Source organism: Bos grunniens, chromosome 11, assembly GCF_055505025.1.
Source record: "Bos grunniens cultivar Pamir isolate PY7600 chromosome 11, Bosgru_T2T1.0, whole genome shotgun sequence".
Taxonomy (NCBI): Eukaryota; Metazoa; Chordata; class Mammalia; order Artiodactyla; family Bovidae; genus Bos; species Bos grunniens.
In genome coordinates this window covers 22,731,788-22,749,574 of record NC_141175.1, presented here as the reverse complement: position 1 = coordinate 22,749,574, position 17,787 = coordinate 22,731,788, and the positions used below count along the sequence as shown (strand labels likewise).

Here is a 17,787-nt window from a genome sequence, read left to right as displayed (position 1 = left end):
TTGCTGTAATGTTTCTGCTGTTGTCTGTGCAGGGATCTGCTCATGGGAGACGCATCAGGAATTTTCTGACACGTTATTCCTGACGTTTTTGCCATCGGCAGCTGTCGGAATTGCCAACTGGAGGCTCACTGAAACCTTCCTCTCACAGAACCAGCTCTGTCACACTCAGACAGCTAAGGGCTCACCATCTCCGTGTGCTGCTTGATCACGGCAGCTGAGAAACAAAAGCCTCCTCTGTCAGAGGGCATGCCTGCAATGCAAAAACTCACTTCTCTCTTTGATTCTATCTGCTCTAGAAAGGCACCTCAAATTCCAAAAATCTGAGCACTGTAAACAAGGAAAAGCAATGCCCATTTTAGGATGGAAATAGACATATTCCTCCGCTTTTATAAGAGAGACCAGGAAAGAACTTTGGAATATACTGGATTTGCTCTTAGGAGCCCCTAGGTCCCCAAATATATTCTGCTATCAATGACTTGTATTGTTTGGGGCCAGCCACTTAATTCGGGGAGTGGTGAAAATTGCTGTTATTCCTCTCATTTGCAATATCCGATACAGCCCGTGCAATGATAGCCCACTCCTTTAAACTCTAAGTTACGTTCTATGGGAATCACAAGTTGCATCATTTGTTCGTCTCTGGAACACTTAATTTCCAAAACTGTGGGCTCAGCCTAACAACAACAACAACAACAATAAAAACAGAAGAGAAATATAAATGAAAGCAACAGAGTAAATATGGAAATGAGTATCAATAGACTCATCCAACTCTCTGGCTGATAGAATTTCCACTCGCAGCCTCGGATGGCTCCCATATCACCCCGGTGCCCATTCCTGCCCTCTGCTCTCTTCCTGGCCGGCCCTCAGTGCTCATTCCGTGGACTCTGGTCTTCCCATTGCTGGTCTTTCCAAGTGGGACTGTGTGCTCTTTGTAACAGGTCTCGTGTGAGCTTTTTGCTTCTTTGCTCATCTTGTTTCTGCTTCTTCTTAGAATGCCCCCCTCCCTGCTACCCAGCCAGCATAGACCTCAAACCAAGTCACGTGGCTTCAGTTCCAAAGCTGTCCTTGTCCCATTCTCAGCCCTGTCCTCCATTCAGCTGGATTTTGGTCATTTACTGAGTCCTGGAGCACTCTGTTAACACCTGAAGACCAGTCCTCAAACTGAGCCTAGTGATTCCTGATGCTGTGATTCTGAATAAGTTACTTTACCTCTTTGAACCTCACTTCCTCTCTGTACAGTGAGAATAGCAATATGCACCTTAATGAATGCTGTAAAGTTTAAATGGAACAACCTAGATATAATGCCTGATATGTAAAGACATTTAATATACAATGGCTTCCTTTCCCCTCCATCTTATTTGGCATTCTCCATTCTTAAGACTATTTCTTTGTTTATTTACCTACTTATTTTTGCACCATAACTCTTTGAGTCTTTCTCCTTTTCCTCCACTTCTAAATCGTAAGCTCCTTGAGGATGGGAAAGATGCCCTACCCAACTTAATAACCCCACAATACTTTATAGCTAGAAAGAGATTAATAATGTTGTATAGATTAAATGGAAGAAATGGAATGAATGCTGCCATTTCCAGAGAGGGACACTGAGATTAAAAGGGGACAAAAATCTGAAGTTCTCAGCTGAACCAGCCTCCCCCAATGACAGCGATGGATTCCTAAGTTAAAGAAAAAAAGGCCCACACTTCTTTCACCCACATGAAACACAAATATTCCACCCCTTTTAATCAGAGCCTTAGCTCATGCATTATATACATTTCTTTCATTCTTAGCCTCCTTCTAAAGCAGTCACAATAGCCCATGATAAAGCACCATTCACATGGCCCACTCAGCCCTTCTCCTCACACGGTACAAATACATGAAACCAAAAATGCCCACCCCTGCGGGGTTTCACAGGGGGGCCTTCACTCTTCGATGGCAAGGCTTCTTCGCACACTCTCGTCCAGTCTTTGACCCTCATGCTGAGTCCTCCTCTGGCACATAACTCTGGGATCCTCCAACACATCCAGTGTCCCTCCTCTGTTCCTTCAATATCTTATCTATCTGCTTGAGAAGATGTACTCTACAAGAGTACGTTAGTTTAACGTCACCAGGGAAAGAGGAAGGAGGGAGGCAAATAACTGGATTTGAGAATGCTCTTCTGTGGCCTTGGTTTTGCGTCTGTTTGTTTACACATTTTAGGATGAACTACCCTTGTGATGACTTTAGGAAATTAAAAAAAGATCAATTTCTGATTAGGTAAGAGCTACCAGAGTTATAAAAACAGAGCAGAATCTGATGGCAAATGAAATAGAGATTGTCTATGCAGTTTGCCACTTAAGAGCTATTTGACCTTGGAGCAGTGACTTAATGTCTCTGAGTCACAGTTTTCTATATAATGGGTATTTTCAAGAGACTGTCCCTGGGTTGTTATGAGAATTTGAGATAATGAATACAAAGTAGCTGGTAGGGCACTTTGCATAAGACTTTGGGTAGTAGCGGCAGCTCCAATTGTTTTTAAATTGATTGCTTTTGAGCTGAATCTGCAAGAGATAAGATCAGCAGATACAAAAGGGGAGAAACCTTTTCAGTCTTTCTCGAAATTACCTGCCAAGACTTCTTTGTTGACTGTCCAAAAGATTCCCTGTGTACTGCAGAGGGCTGAAGTCTGCAAACACTCTCCCTGGGCTTCCATTCCAGCTGGTTTTCCTTTACTTTCTGCCAGTGGAGGGGGTTGGGGGTGGGGCAGGGGAGTGGAGGGGGTTCTGCTGATAGATTTGAAGGCAGAGGATAAGCAGCCAATTCTTTCTGAAATGAAATGAAATTAAAAAAGAGTTGCATAGCTCATTTCTTTTTACAGCTGAATCATATTCCATTGTCTGGATGTACCGTAGTTTATTTATCCACTTACTGACTGAAAGACATCTTTATTGCTTCCAAGTTTTGGCAATCATGAGAAAGCTGCTCTACACATTCATGTGAAAGCTTTGTGTGGATGTAGGTTGTCAAAGTCAAGTTTTGAACACCAAGGAGTGGGATTGTTGGATCTAAGATTAAAGTATACTTAGTTTTGTAAGATACAGACAAATTGTCTTCCAGAGTGATTGTACCATTTCACATTCTCAGCAACAGTGAGTGACTGTTCCTGTTTCTCAACCTCCTCACCAGTATTGGCATTATCCATGTCCCAGATTTGGGCCATTCTGATAGGTGTGCCGTGGTATTTTGTTGCTTTAATTTACACTTTCCTAATGCCATTGCCTTCTCCAATGATATAGGATCTTTAGCATCTTTTCATATGCTTATTTTCCAGCCACGTTATCTTCCACAGTGAGGTATCTGTTCATATCTTTCACCACTTTTTAGTTTTGTTTCATTTTTGTTTATTTCTTTAATGTTTTCCGGATTTATTAAGATATAATTCACATACAACACTGTGTAAGTTTAAAGTGTACTTGTTGATTTGATATACTTGTATTTTCAAAATGGTTACCACCAAAGTGTAATACCTCCATTATGTCACGTAATTACCATTTATTTTTGTGGTGAGAACATTTAAGATCTATTTTCCTAGCAACTTTCAAGTACATAATACAGTATTATTGACTATAATCATCAGGCTATACATTAAATCCCCAGTTTACATTACTACCAGTAGTACACAAGGGCTCCTTTTTCTCCACCTTCTTGCCAACACTAGCTATTTGTTGTCTTTTATTATTATTATTTTGGCTGTTCTGGGTCTTAGCTGCTGTGTGGGCTTTTCTCTAGTTGCAGAGAATGGGGCTACTCCCTAGTTGCAATGCATGGGCTTTCTCATTGCGGTGGTCTCCCCCATTGCAGAGCACGGGCTCTAGGGTGCATGGGCTTCAGTAGCTGCAGCACATGGGCTCAGTAGATGCGGCTCAGTGGCTCTAGAGCACCAACTCAATAGTTGCAGCTCATGGGCTTAGCTGCTCCACAGCATGTGGGATCTTCCTGGACCAGGGACTGAACCCCTGTCGCCCGAATTGGCAGGTGGAGTCTTTACCACTGAGCCACCAGAGAAGCCCTATTTGTTGTCTTTTTGACGATAGCCATTCTAACAGGTGTGAGGTGATAGTGCATCATGGTTTTCATTTGCATTTTCCTGATGGTTAGTGATGTTGAACATGGAGGGAGCTGGCAGGGACTCAGGCAGTTCCAGGGAATCTGAAGCTGATGGAGTCTGCGGGGGACTGACCATTGGTCTCTTCAGTGGCAAAACCTGCTGGGCTTGTTGCAGATTGAATCCTGATCACCCCCACTTCTTGGATGCTCCTGCAAGTGGGACCTTGGTGCGGTACCCCAAAAGCTGAGGAAGCTGCTCCTTTACCCTACTCTTCCTGTCCTGATGAGGGCAACTCTTTCTACTTGGGAAGTTTCTCCTTGGTTCTGAGAAGTTCCAGCTTGACGGATGGGAAGACGCAGGCAACATGAAACTTTCTTCCTTCTATTTTTGTGCTTTTTTTCTTAGATCTTTTGTTTCACTGTGCTGCTGCCGATTGCTAATTTGACCCCAGAACTCTCCCAGAGCTGTTTTTGTTCTTGGACAGCTGTCTAATTGTTGATCTTTCTGGGAGGCCGGAGGCTGGGGTCTCCTACGTTGCCATTTTGATGACATAACTTCTGCCCACTTTTTAGAAGTTTTTTTTTTTTTTTTTTTATTGTTTAGTTCTTAAAGTTTTTTCTATATCCCTCCCAAATTTTGTTTCTTTAGTTCTTCTACTACTTTGTAATGAATTCTCCATATTTAATTCCCTCTTTCAAAATAACTAGAAAATTTAAAAATAACTACTTTTTTATGACTAGATGATCATTAAAACCTTTACCACAGGCCTCACTTTTTGTAATTTTTAAACAAACAATTATTCCAAGGAACTCTGAAATACAGAGAAGGAGAGCTACAAAATACTTGCCAACAGTACAAGTCCTATCACTATGGAATTTGAAATCATAATTAAAAAGAAAGAAAGAAAGAAAAAAATCATAAGATGTTTTTTGGGGGTTGCATTATTTTCATGAGTAATTAAGTTCCAATGACCACTAATACCTTGGAATTCAGTCACTCATTCATTCATTTGAAATGGGATGGAAGCTGGTTTCCTCCTCCCCGGCTGGGGATGATAGTTCTATTTACATAAACATGTCATTTTCCCCTTGTTCAGTGACATTTAGAGATTGAACTAGGACCTTATGAAATGTACTAGCCAAATAGAATTTTCTGAGCACACAGGTCAGAGTTCTCAGTGCTGTGTTGTGTTCACTTATGTGTCATATGCAGATCATTTGCTCTAACACAGAAGAGTGCTAAGAAGCTCAGTCCCTCCTGCCCACCTCCACTGACGCCTACAGAGTTAATCTCACACACACGGGTCTGACTCGACCTTCTGTGCCATCACCTTTCATGTTTTTCTCCCTCTGCTCCAGGACAATTTTCAAACAGCCCCTCTTCATCTCCAACTTGGTTATAAAAAAAAAAAGTGAAGAGATTACATTCAGATATGAGTTTCTATCCAAACTAACATTTACTGAGATCTGCCTAGTGTTGGCAGTGCAAGAAAACCCTTTCAATGGAGAGATCTTAGCTAATTTCCAATCCATGTACATTTTTGTGGGTCCTTGAGTGCTTTCGGGCTTCCCTGGAGGCTCAGACAGTAAAGAATCTGCCTGAAATACAGGAGACACGGGTTCGATCCCCGAGTCAGGAAGATCCTTTGGAGAAGGGAATGGCCACTCACTCCAGTGTTGTTGCCTGGAGTATTCCATGGACAGAGGAGACTGGTGGACTACAGTCTATGAGGTCGCAAAGAGTCTGACACGACTAAGCAACTAACACATCCAACACGTGAGTGCTTTCAGGTAATGCATTTGCTTCTGTTGGCATTGAGAAGCTCAGATGAAACAGAAATGCCTTTTTGTTTGTTTTCGTAAGAGAGAGAGAATTGGCTTATGTCAGTCACCAAGCACTTTCAATTAAGTTGAGCTGCTTTCAGCAAAGACAGCCACTGCTTTACCTGGCATCTTTATTTTGTGTCACCAAACAATACCCTTAATTATACTTTTCCATTCAAAATGTAGTCGTTGGCTGGTGACTTTCAATTATATGTCTACAGTCTCCATGCTACATCTCTTATAAAGGCTACCAGTCCTTTTTAGCCTTAAAACCACCACCCTGCTTTCAGCTTCTATTCTACCCTGAGAATAAGACAGCAGCTGCCTGATGGCTGTCACACCCCACTCTGACTGCCCTTAAATCCTACCCGTAAAGCCTCTCAGTTGTGAGCATCTGAATGCTGACATGGATATGGATATGGACACAGCTCTTATCACTCCCTTATCATTGTCCTCAGTGTGAGGTCCCATGGCAGACTGGCTATTCACCATGTCCTTTCTGCTTCTCTGACTTCATCTTCTGCTACCCCCCTGTGCCCACCCAAACTGTTCAGAGAGCAAGTCCATTTTTCTTCCCCAGTTCCCATGTTTTCACCCTTCAAGACTGTTTCTGCTGCAAACCTATGACATCCCTCCTCCCCACAAAAGATACACTTGTTTCCTCATTGTGCTTCTAACACTCTGTATATTCACAAGGTATATTTCTCGTCACATTGTGTCATAAACTTTTGCTTGTATACCTCAACCACTATTAACCTGTGAGTGTCTTAAGAGCAGAAAACATATATCTGACTGGCTAATGCATCCCTAGAAACTAGCAAAGAACTAGGTGGCTGAGCTTGCAAAGCCTTCAACTTTTTGTACAGATTTTCTTGCATTAATTAAAAGGCCACATTCTAGACCCTTGCAAAAATATAAATATGTGAGAGGTACACTTTCTGCTACCAAGGAACATGGGATGTACACCAAAGGATAAACTACACTCTCAAGTACCTTCATGAGAAGACAGCACGGGAAAAGCCAAGGCAGAAAGTGAAGCAGCTCCAAAGGAGACAGAATCATTACTCAATGAGGTCAAGAGCATTTTTTCAGTACAGTAATGGACAGTTATTTTTTCCATAAAGACAACATGTCTTGGGTTCCTTGCATCCCACTTCAGGTGAAGTAGCAATGAACTTTTCTTTGAAAAATGATGGTGTATACAATCAATTCATCACAGGATTGATTGTACCAGCTGTAGACCCCAAACTGAAAATTGCTGTGGGCTGAAAGGTGCTAGAAAATGAAATTTCTCAGGAAATTCACTGGAGATTCTTCATGAAAATTAACACGTCCAGTTTTCTTCAGGTAGCATACATTAGGTATCTTATTATCCCTGCTCGGTAATTGCAGCCTTTGGGCTTTTTGAGCTAAAATTGCATAAAGGTAAAATGGAATCTTAGAATTGTATTACTGGGAGGAAATTAGAAAAGACTCTTTGGATGTTTCATTGGTGCATTTAAATGGAGAAAAGTCACTCAACTCAAATCACAAACTGTATGCCTTAGTTTTCTATTGCTGTCATAACAAATTAGTCAAATGTAGCAGCATAGGACAATCTTCATCTATTAGCTTGCAGTTCTGTGAAAACTGTCAGAAGCCAGAGTACAGGATGGTTTCTCTACTTAGGGTTTCACAAGGCCAAAGTCAAGGTGGTGTCCAGGCTGAGCTCCTTTTTGAAAGTTTTGGGGAAGGAACTGCTTCCAAGCTCATTTGGTTTGCTGACTACATGGGTTTATTGCAATTGTGGGACTGAGGTTCTCATTCTCTTGCTTCTAGAAGTCACTTGCCTTTCTCCTCATGCTTTCCACGTGGTCCATTTGCAACAATGATGGGTCATGTCCATCACAGGTTTGAATCGCTTCAGCTTCTTTGCAGTATCTCATTGATTCCAATATTAGAGTTCTCTGCTTTTAAGGCATTCTATGATTTGGTTAGATCTACCCAGATAATCCAGGATCATTTCTGTATTTTTAAATTCAAAAATCGTAATCCTATCTGGAAAGCCTCTTCTGCCATGGAATGCAACATAGTTACATGTTCTTAGACTAGACTGCAGACACTCTGGAAGTCATTATTCTATGTAAGACACTATGTATATGTGTGGTTTAAAAATGAAAGTGTTAGTCTCTCAGCCATGTCTGACTTTTGAAATCCCATGGACTGAAGCCTGCCAGACTCCTCTGTCCATGGAATTCTCCAGGTAGGAATACTGGGTTGGGTAGCTATCCCATCCTCCAGGGGATCTTTCTGACCTAAGGATTGAACCCAGGTCTCTTGTATTTCAGGTGAAATCTTTATCATCTGAGCCACCAGGGATAGTTTGTTCAGTCTCTAAGTTGTGTCCAGCTCTTTGCCACCACATGGACTGAAGTATGCCAGACTTCCCTGTCCTTCACTATCTCCCTGAATTTGCCCAAACCTATGTGCATTTAGTCAGTGATGCTATCCAACCATCTCATTCTTTGTCATCCCCTTCTCCTCCTGCCCTCAATCTTTCCTAGCTTCAGGGTCTTTTCCAATGAGTGGGCTCTGCATCAGGTGGCCAAAGTGTTGGAGTTTCAGCTTCAGCATCAGTCCTTCCAATGAATATTCAGGACTGATTTCCTTTAGGATTGACTGGCTTGATCTCCTTGCTGTCCAAGAAACTCTCAAGCATCTTTTCCAGCACCACAATTGAAAAGCATCAATTCTTTGACACTGTGCCATCTTTATAGTCCAAATCTTACATCTGTATATGACTACTGGGAAAACCATAGCTTGAACTATATGGACCTTTGTAGGCAAAGTAATCTCTCTGCTTTTTAATATGCTGTCAAGGTTTGTCAAACTTTTTCTTCCAATGAGCAAGCATCTTTAATTTCATGGCTACAGTCACTGTCCGCAGTGATTTTAGAGCACAAGAAAATACAGTCTGTCACTGTTTTCACTTTCCCCCTTCTACTATTATTTGCCGTAAAGTGATGGGACTAGATGTCATGACCTTAGTTTTTTGAATGTTGAGTTTTAAGCCAGCTTTTTCACTCTCCTCCTTTGCCCTCATTAAGAAGCTTTTTTACTTCCTCTTTGCTTTCTGCCATTAGAGTGGTACCATCTGCATATATGAGGTGGTTGATATTTCTCTCAGCAATCTTGATTCCAGCTTGTGATTAATCCAGTCTGGCATTTTGCATGATGTACTTTGCATATAAGTAAATAAGCAGGGTGACAATATACAGCCTTGATGTACTCCTTTCCCAATTTGGAATGAGTCCATGTTGTTCCATGTCTGGTTCTAGCTGTTGCTTCTTGACCTGCATACAGATTTCTTAGGAGGCAGGTAAGGTGGTCTGGTATTCCCATCTCTTTAAGAATTTTCCACAGTTTTTTGTGAGCCATGGAGTCAAAGGATTTAGCTTTGTCAGTAAAGCAGAGATAGATGGTTTTTTGGAATTCCTTTGCTTTTTCTATGATCCAGCAGGTGTTGGCAATTTGATCTCTGGTTCCTCTGCCTTTTCTAAATCCAGCTTGTACATTTGGAAATTCTTTGTTCACATACTGTCAAAGCCTAGATTGAAGGATTTTGAGCATCACCTTGCTAGTGTGTGAAATGAGCATAACATTATGGTAGTTTGAACATTCTTTGGCATTGCCTTTCTTTGGGATTGGAATGAAAACTGACCTTTTCTAGACCTGTGGCCACTGCTGAGTTTTTCATATTCATTGGCATATTGAGTGCAGCACTTTAACAGCATCACTCAGTCGTGTCACTCAGTCATGTCCGACTTTTTGTGATCCCATGGACTGTAGCCCACCAGGCTCCTCTGTCCATGGGATTCTCCAGGCAAGAATACTAGAGTGGATTGCCATTCCCTTCTCCAAAGGATCTTCCTAACTCAGGGATCAAACCCAGGTCTCCTGCATTTCAGGCAGATTCTTTACCATTTGAGCTACAGGGAAGACCCTAGAATTTGAAGTAGCTCAGCTGGAATTAGTTTATCATGGCATAAATGTGTGACAATTAGCCAGTCAGTCAATTTGCTTTTCTTTTTTTGTTTCTGTATGGACATGAATCAGATAGGTGTTAAGCTAGTAACTACCTGAACATTCCCCAAGCATATAAAACCAGTTAAGCTACATAAGCAAAATTTAATCTAGCTTATTTCATGAACATAAGCACAACTTTACTTAGGTTATGTCTTGCAAATGCCTCTAATAGTCATAAATGAAGCCTATCTTCCTAAAATTATATAAAATAAATTTTTTCAGACAATCCTCTGCCATCTGGGAATCCCCATAGTCATAACTGATCATGGTGAAAGTTAACTTCCTCATTCTTGCCTTATACACCCTCCTAAAACCATGTCGCTGAGTTCTGTGCTACTCTTGGTTTCTCATTTAGTAGAATATTTTTATCAAGTCCACCTCTCTGAATTTTATTTTGATAAAAGTCTGTGAATGGATGTAATAGATCTGAGCACATAAAAGAAGTTTGAGAAGTGCAGTTCTTAAAGATATTGATGAGTTTGTTCAAATACCTCCACAGCTAGTCAATAAACCTAGTTGAACACATGTTCTGACATCCAGACAGACATAACGATTGCCCCTGTACTCACCAATCCTGCTCTTTCCCAAGGAATATTTTTGTAGTTTCCAGGTCAAAGGATGAGATTTCTGTTTTCTCATGCCAAAAAAGAAGGCAAAGGAAGCAACATCACAAGACAGAGATATTACTGTCTCTGTGTCCTAGACCCTCAATACTTCCTGCATCTCTGGATGATTCAGTCACTTCCAATATCTATAAATAAAAATCGTGCCTGGGAACATTGCAGGCCATTGATTTTCACCTTGTCTTTTTGTGGTGGCTATAAATTGCCCCCAATGAACCCAACTGCTTGAACAATAAGCAACTTCATTACAAAATCACTTTAATGGTGGTAGGTAAAGAGTATCTCAGAGCACAAGACATGGTGTATAATAAAATGAAACCTGAGTAAGTCAAGTTCAAAGAGAACACATCAAACATCCAAATCAAACATCCAAACTCAGTTAGATTGGGACTTTTCCTCCTTCAACTCATAAGATTATCTGATCGCAAGTCGCTTACTAATTTATTTTTTACTGTTTTAAATAATTTGCAAATATTTATTATGAGATTTTTTTCTTTATCCTTGATGATATACATTATTTAGCACTCTAATTTTTAAATTCATTGCTGATATCCTGGTGAGCACACACTCTGTGTGTTCTCAGTCGTGTCTGACTCTTATTGCAACCCGATAGACTGTAGCCCGCCAGGCTTCTCTGTCCATGGTTTCCCAGGCAAGAATACTGGAGTGGGTTGCCATTTCCTTCTTCAGGCGATCTTCCTGACCCAAGGATGGAACCCGCGGCTCCTGCAACTCCTTCAATTCCTGCATTGCAGGCAGATTCTTTATCACTGAGCCACTGGGGAAGCCTACACACACTACAGAGCAAGTAAAAATTGATGTGATAAATCATTGCCACTGATAACGCTGGAGATCCCTTTGGAAATCAAGCTTTTCACAAAACAATTAAAAAATGCCTTTTCCAAGCTTGGCACCATGTAACAATAACCAAGTGTGATGAACTCTATTACATCTTAACAATAATTGACTTTATTATATTTTCCTTGGATTACTAAAAATGCAAGATTTTCAAGTCCTACAACTTGTTAAAAAGCCTCTCTTATTTGCCTGTGCTTTCTCTCCCTGAACCAAGAACAGAGTTGCCACCCACATGGATGGTAGGGACTAGCGCACCCTTTTTTAGAGGCTGGGTAGGAGGAAGCATGGAAGGAAAGTGGGCCAGCCCCTCTCTGCTTTCACATATGAAACCAACTTTCTAGAGCTACTTATTTAAAACAAATGGGGAAAAATTGAAGGCTTACCCCACATAGTTCAGAAAAATAGCATAAAATTATACACACAGAGATTTGTTTTGTTTTACCAAAACAACACAGAGTCATCACAAACCTCACATTTCTATTCTCCCCATTTTGACTGGCTGAGGAATTTGGTGAATCATACTACATGGAAAACAAGCCCACTCCATTCACACAAACATACTGTTTTCCTTTCTATTTTATCACTTGTATGAACCACAGACTTAGAAGACTTGGTTGATTGTTCAATTATCTTTGATTCATTCTAATTTTTTAAACTGATTCCTTGATAGATTATTCTTTGTGGGATTTTTGAAAAAGTGGGTCAGAAGGATGGATTAAACCTATCTCTAACTATATATTTAGTGTTAAGCTCTGGGAGATCTCAATTCATTACAAGAGTTGGCAACCTAAGCAGAGTTTCTGTTCTACGTATCAATGTTAACTGAGATATTCATTTTGTAACATTCATAAGAAGCACCAGAACTTGCTATTGTGGGTACTGTTTTTGTTGTTCAGATGTTAAGTCATGTCCAACTCCTTGTGACCCCATGGACTGCAGCATACCCGGCTTCCCTGCCCTTCACAATATCCCTGAGTTTGCTCAAACTCATGTCCATTGAGTCAGTGATGCCATTCAAACATCTCATCTTCTGCTTCCCCCTTCTCCTCCTACCTTCAATCTTTCCCGGCATCAGGGTCTTTTCCAATGAGTCAGCTCTTTTCATCAAGTGGCCAAAGTACTGGAGCTTCAGCTTCAGCATCAGTCCTTCCAATTCAGGGTTGATTTCCTTTAGGATAGACTAGTTTGATTTTCTTGCTGTCCAAGGGACTCTCAAGAATCTTCTCCAGCACCACAATTCAAAAGCATCAATTCTTCAATACTCAGCCTTCTTTATTGAAGGTATATTGAGAACTATTCACCCACAATGATATATAAGGCACTTTCATGTATGAATCACCAGCATACCGGATGCAAAGTATGTATCGCTGCACCAGTTTTACTGATGAGAAAAACCCAGAGGTTTTAAGTAACTTGGTTTCTGCCAGACAAGATTCAAACTAAGCTTTGTTTGATATGTAGCTAAGGCAATGGCAACCCACTCCAGTACTCTTGCCTGGAAAATCCCATGGATGGAGGAGCCTGGTGGGCTGCAGTCCATGGAGTCGAGAAGAGTCAGACACGACTGAGAGACTTCACTTTCACTTTTCACTTTCATGCATTGGAGAAAGAAATGGCAACCCACTCCAGTGTTCTTGCCTGGAGAATCCCAGGGACAGGGAAGCCTGGTGGGCTGCTGTCTATGGGGTCGCACAGTGTCAGACACGACTGAAGTGACTTAGCAGCAGCAGCAGCAGTGTTCTCAAGCACTGTGCCGCAGGACCTTCCAAAAGGGGTTTTCTCTTGGTTCCCCTCTGCCCGTTCACTGGCTCTAATCCCTCCCATGTGTCTGAGAAGGAGAAGGACCCCCTTTCCTTTCCTTTCAGCTTCTCCAGGTTCATACTTCTCTGCCCTTTTCACTCCTGTTCTTGCCTCTGCCACTTGCTCATTTTCCTGTGCTTGTAGCTCACAGTCATGAGAAGACCTTCAGGAATGAGTTAGATTTCTTTCTGCTAAAAAGAAGATACTCCTTAAATGACCTTTCCTCATTATTCTAAATACATTAATGTCCTAATGACTATGGTTGTGTAACAAATTGTCCCAAAGTGCAATGGTCTCAAAAAAAAAAAAAAAAAAAAACTTTTGTGATGTTCCCGGATTCTGTGGGTCAGGAGTTCAGACAGGAGTTGGGAGGACATATCTGTTCTAAACAATTTGGGGCTTTAACTAGAAAGATGTGAATGGCTGGCCCTTGGGAGAGGGGAAAAGTGTGTGACTGTGTGACTGGGGGATGGGAAACACCTGAGATATCTCCATCCAGTCTGCTGGTTGAGACTGGAGGTTGGCTGGAACTTCAGCATGGGTCTCAGCTGGAACTCTCCTTGTGGTCTCCCTGCATTTTCTCTCCATACGGACAAGCTTGGACTTCATTTTGCATAACGGCTGGGTTCCAAGAGCAAATATCTCAGAAGAGCCCTGTGGAGGCTGAATGGCATTCTGTGATCCCGCTGCAGAAGTCACTGGGTGTCCTTCCTCTGGGATTAGAAACCTGTCTTGATTCAACAGTAGGAAACAGACCCCCACCCCTCAAAGGGAAAGAGCATCATCATTCCCCTGTAAGGAGGGCATGCAGAATGGGAAATCTGATGATGACCATCTTTGAAGAATATAATGTGTCACTTTTTTTTTTTTTTTTTTTTTGACCGTGCCAAGTTGCATGTGGGATCTCAGTTCCCTGACCAGGGTTGGAACCTGCACCACTTGTCTTGGAAGCTCAGAGTCTTAACCATTGGACCACCAGGGACGTAGAGCCACATCTTTTTTTTTTTTTTTTTTGCTTTGCAAAGGTAACTTAGTCACATGTGTGGCCTCCCTAAAAAGTCATTCCTTTACCACATGTAATCTTTCATTTCTACCATTCTCTTTTAATGAAATTTAATTGACAGCATAGTTTGAACTCTTATTTCAAAGGTGAAATGGACGCCCCCGACGTTTCTGTCTCTGTTCTCACTCTTCCTGATATGCGGCCTGACATGGGTGCCATGTGCTCAGTTGTTCCTCCTCTAGATCTCCCCTATCCTCTAGATCTCCCCTCCCCTCCTGTCCATCGTACTTGGTAGCCCAGGAAGCTGGAGTCTGCGGACTGCAGCCTGGACTTCCTGTTCGATTTGGCCAAAGCAGGGAACCAATAGGTGACCAAAGAGCAAAAAGAAAGAGAGCTGGGTGCCCTTGCCTTCAGCTTCCTCGCTGCTGCATGTTTCTACCATGGTCAGAACACCTTTCACACAGCTCTTTCCTACAGCTAAATATTAATAATAGACAAAGCATTCCTTCCTGGGTAGCTCAAACCATAAAGAATCTGCCTGCAAGGCGGGAGACATGGGTTCAGTCCCTGATTTGGGAAGATCCCCTGAAGAAGGGCATGGCAACCCACTACAGTATTCTTGCCTGGAGAATTCCATGGTCAGAGGGGCCTTGTGGGCTACAGTCCATGGACACGACCGAGTGACAAACACACACACAGACATTCCTCTTTAAGCTTACAAGAAAAGCCTTAATTGGCTTCCCAGGTGGCTAGTGGTAAAGAATTCATCTGCAATGCAGGAGATGTGGGTTGGACCCCTGGGTCTGGAAGATCCCCTAGAGGAGGAAATGGCAACCCACTTCAGTATTCTTGCCTGGAGAATCCCATGGACAGACGACCCTGGTGGGCTACAATCCATGGGGTTACAGGGATCAGACACAACTTAGCGACTACACCACCACCACCAAAGCCTTAATTACAAGGATGTGGGCTATAGCTTGTGTCTACCTTTTTCAACTCTACAAATACCACTTCCTTTAGCTCAGCTCTTACTGAGATATTTGCATTTCTTCCTTAAACACTGTGCTCTCTGTCATTGCCTTGCCTTGGGAAATGCTTAGACTCTGGTCACAGAGTCAGAGCATATGGACTCAAAATCATCCTTAAGAATAGGCTGATAGTTAGTCGCTTTGGTTTGGTTTAATCACTCAGTCATGTCTGACTCTTTGCAACCCCATGGACTGTAGCCCGCCAGGCTCCTCTATCCATGGGATTCTCCAGGCAAGAATACTGGAGTGGGTTGGTGTTTCCTTCTCCAGGGAGTCTTCCCAACGGGAAGCCCTGATAGTAACTAGGCATGTGACAATTGCAAACTAAATTAATTAAAAACAAGATTTCATTCCTCATTTTCACTAGCCACATTTCAAGTGCTTAATAGCCACAGGTAACTAGTGGTGACTATCATAGGTAGACAGTATGGAAGACATCCATCTTCACAGTAAGTTCTATTGAGCCGTGCTATCTAGAATCCATTTAGAAAAGTGATGAAATTGTGGGTGGGAGCCTCTTATATGAATCATATATAAATGGAGCCCTTATGGTTGAGCAGAGAGTGGGGAGGATTTGGAGATGCTTACACATGTCACCTCTTAGATACCCTTCGGAATATTTAGAGCTCCTCAGAGAACAATGGAGAAAACGGAGAGAGACCCACCCAGCCCTTGTAGCTCAGAACTCAGCCACGCCCCCAAGCATGCAGATCAGATGTAATCAGAAAAAAATGACTCATATCAAAGGAAGATGCTGCTCATGTTTTACCTAGCTTATCTCTGACACATCTGCTTGTATTCACTCCAAACATAACAGTATAGAAACATTATGTCGAAGCATTTGCCTCAAACAAAAATCACCTTTTAACTTGATCTCATTCACATTTAATTTGCAACTTCCACTGTAAGCCTTTAGTTACAGGACAACACAAATGTTCTCAGAAGTCCAGCGGAACTCTTGTTTTCCCTTTGTTCTTTTTTATCCTGGTTGTAAATCAATTGATATTTATTTTCAAAGACTTCTGTCCCTTTCAGGTGACTGCAGGGGGTAAAGGAACACATTTTCCAGAGTCTTCTCAGGCTTAGCCCCAGCCCCAACAGCAACCACATTTCCTGTTGGTAAAATTCACATCCCCAACAGAAAAGTCATACCTAGTTCCTCCGAGGATAAATTGCTAAAATAGTCCCTACTCCTTAAAGTGATGAGGTTAAAAAGTTCCGTCACATATTAATTCTTCTGTTTCAGGAGAGACTGAGTGTCAGGTCTCTGGCAGCTTGGGAAGAAAGTAAGCACATATTACCAAGAAAAGTTCTGACCTTGTTGGTTATGACTGCTTGGAGAAGATATATAAAGTAACAGTTAAATTATAAGCACACTGAATAGTAGTTACTTTTGACTACCACTCTCACCTCCTTATCCTTTTTCTTCATCCGCCTTGCTTCACTCCTTTGGGTTCCGATCCTTAATCATGGTACAGTTGCTTTGCCTTGCTGTGTGGATTTGCAGCTACAGCTGTTGTCCTCAATAAGGCTCTAGGCGTTCCAGACTGACCTTTCAGAATGAGAGCTCCAGCTCTGCTCTCCTCAGTGACAGTCTGGGCTAGCCTAGCTTCCAACCCCAGACATCCTAGGGAAGCTGAAGATGGAAGGTTATAGAAAATAGGGACACATAAGTATAATGACTGCCATATAAAAATCTCTAAAAACTCACTCTGCTTCTCAACGTGCCCCAGTATTCCTTAAGCCATATTTTGTCAAGAATTTTACATATATTAACTTCACATCTTGCAAGATCGATATCTTGAATTACACAGATACATAAACTGGATCTCAGCAAAGTCCATGGACTTGTCCTAAGGTTACACAGCTAACAAGGGGTAAAGTCAGAATAACAACACACATTTGATTACAACCCCCTTATTTTCCCCAATATATCATGATCACCTTCATAAAGCAAGACACGTGTCTCAAGCTGAGTCCATGGATCAATCTTCATATCGTGCATGTGCTCAGCCGTCTTGGTAAACTTCTGACTGAACGAAGGAGGTGATTTCCAGAACTAGGTCATCATCTTTTTGAAAAATGCCTGTGTTGCTTCCTGAGTCCCTTTAAAGAGTGCCTTTGATTTGAGATGATCTCTAGGTTTTGACTTTCAGGAAACTGGCTTATGATGAGGATTACAGCACCTCAGGGTAGGTGGTTGAAATGGGTGTCAACCAGCGCTGGAACAGGGACAGCTTGTGCTCTGGGAGTGCACTCCTCCCTCTTCACTCTTACTCTTTGAAACCAAAGACACCTGGAGCCTGAGCATGTTTGCTTTGGCAACTGGATCCTCTTGTCAGGATGAGCTAAATAATGCTCTTACCTTGGGGCTGGAAGAGACCTTGAAAGTCATCTGATTCAACCTCCTTCCTTCACAGAGGGGGAGAGAGTAATTCAAAGGCTTTCCAAGGTCACCGCCACATTAGCAGCAGAGCTAGATCTGTGAGCCCCATCTGTGACTCTTAAG

The 17,787-nt window shown here is 42.0% G+C and overlaps 1 long non-coding RNA gene across 1 annotated transcript; it reads right to left on the bottom strand.

The window, feature by feature from the left end:
• Positions 1 to 2,595: 2,595 nt before the first annotated feature.
• Positions 2,596 to 17,406, bottom strand: LOC147362734 (uncharacterized). Its single transcript, XR_015135781.1, has 3 exons — positions 17,223 to 17,406; positions 16,689 to 16,914; positions 2,596 to 2,796 (listed from the first exon to the last, which is right to left on the bottom strand). It is a non-coding gene; the product is annotated as an uncharacterized LOC147362734 (long non-coding RNA).
• Positions 17,407 to 17,787: the final 381 nt, after the last annotated feature.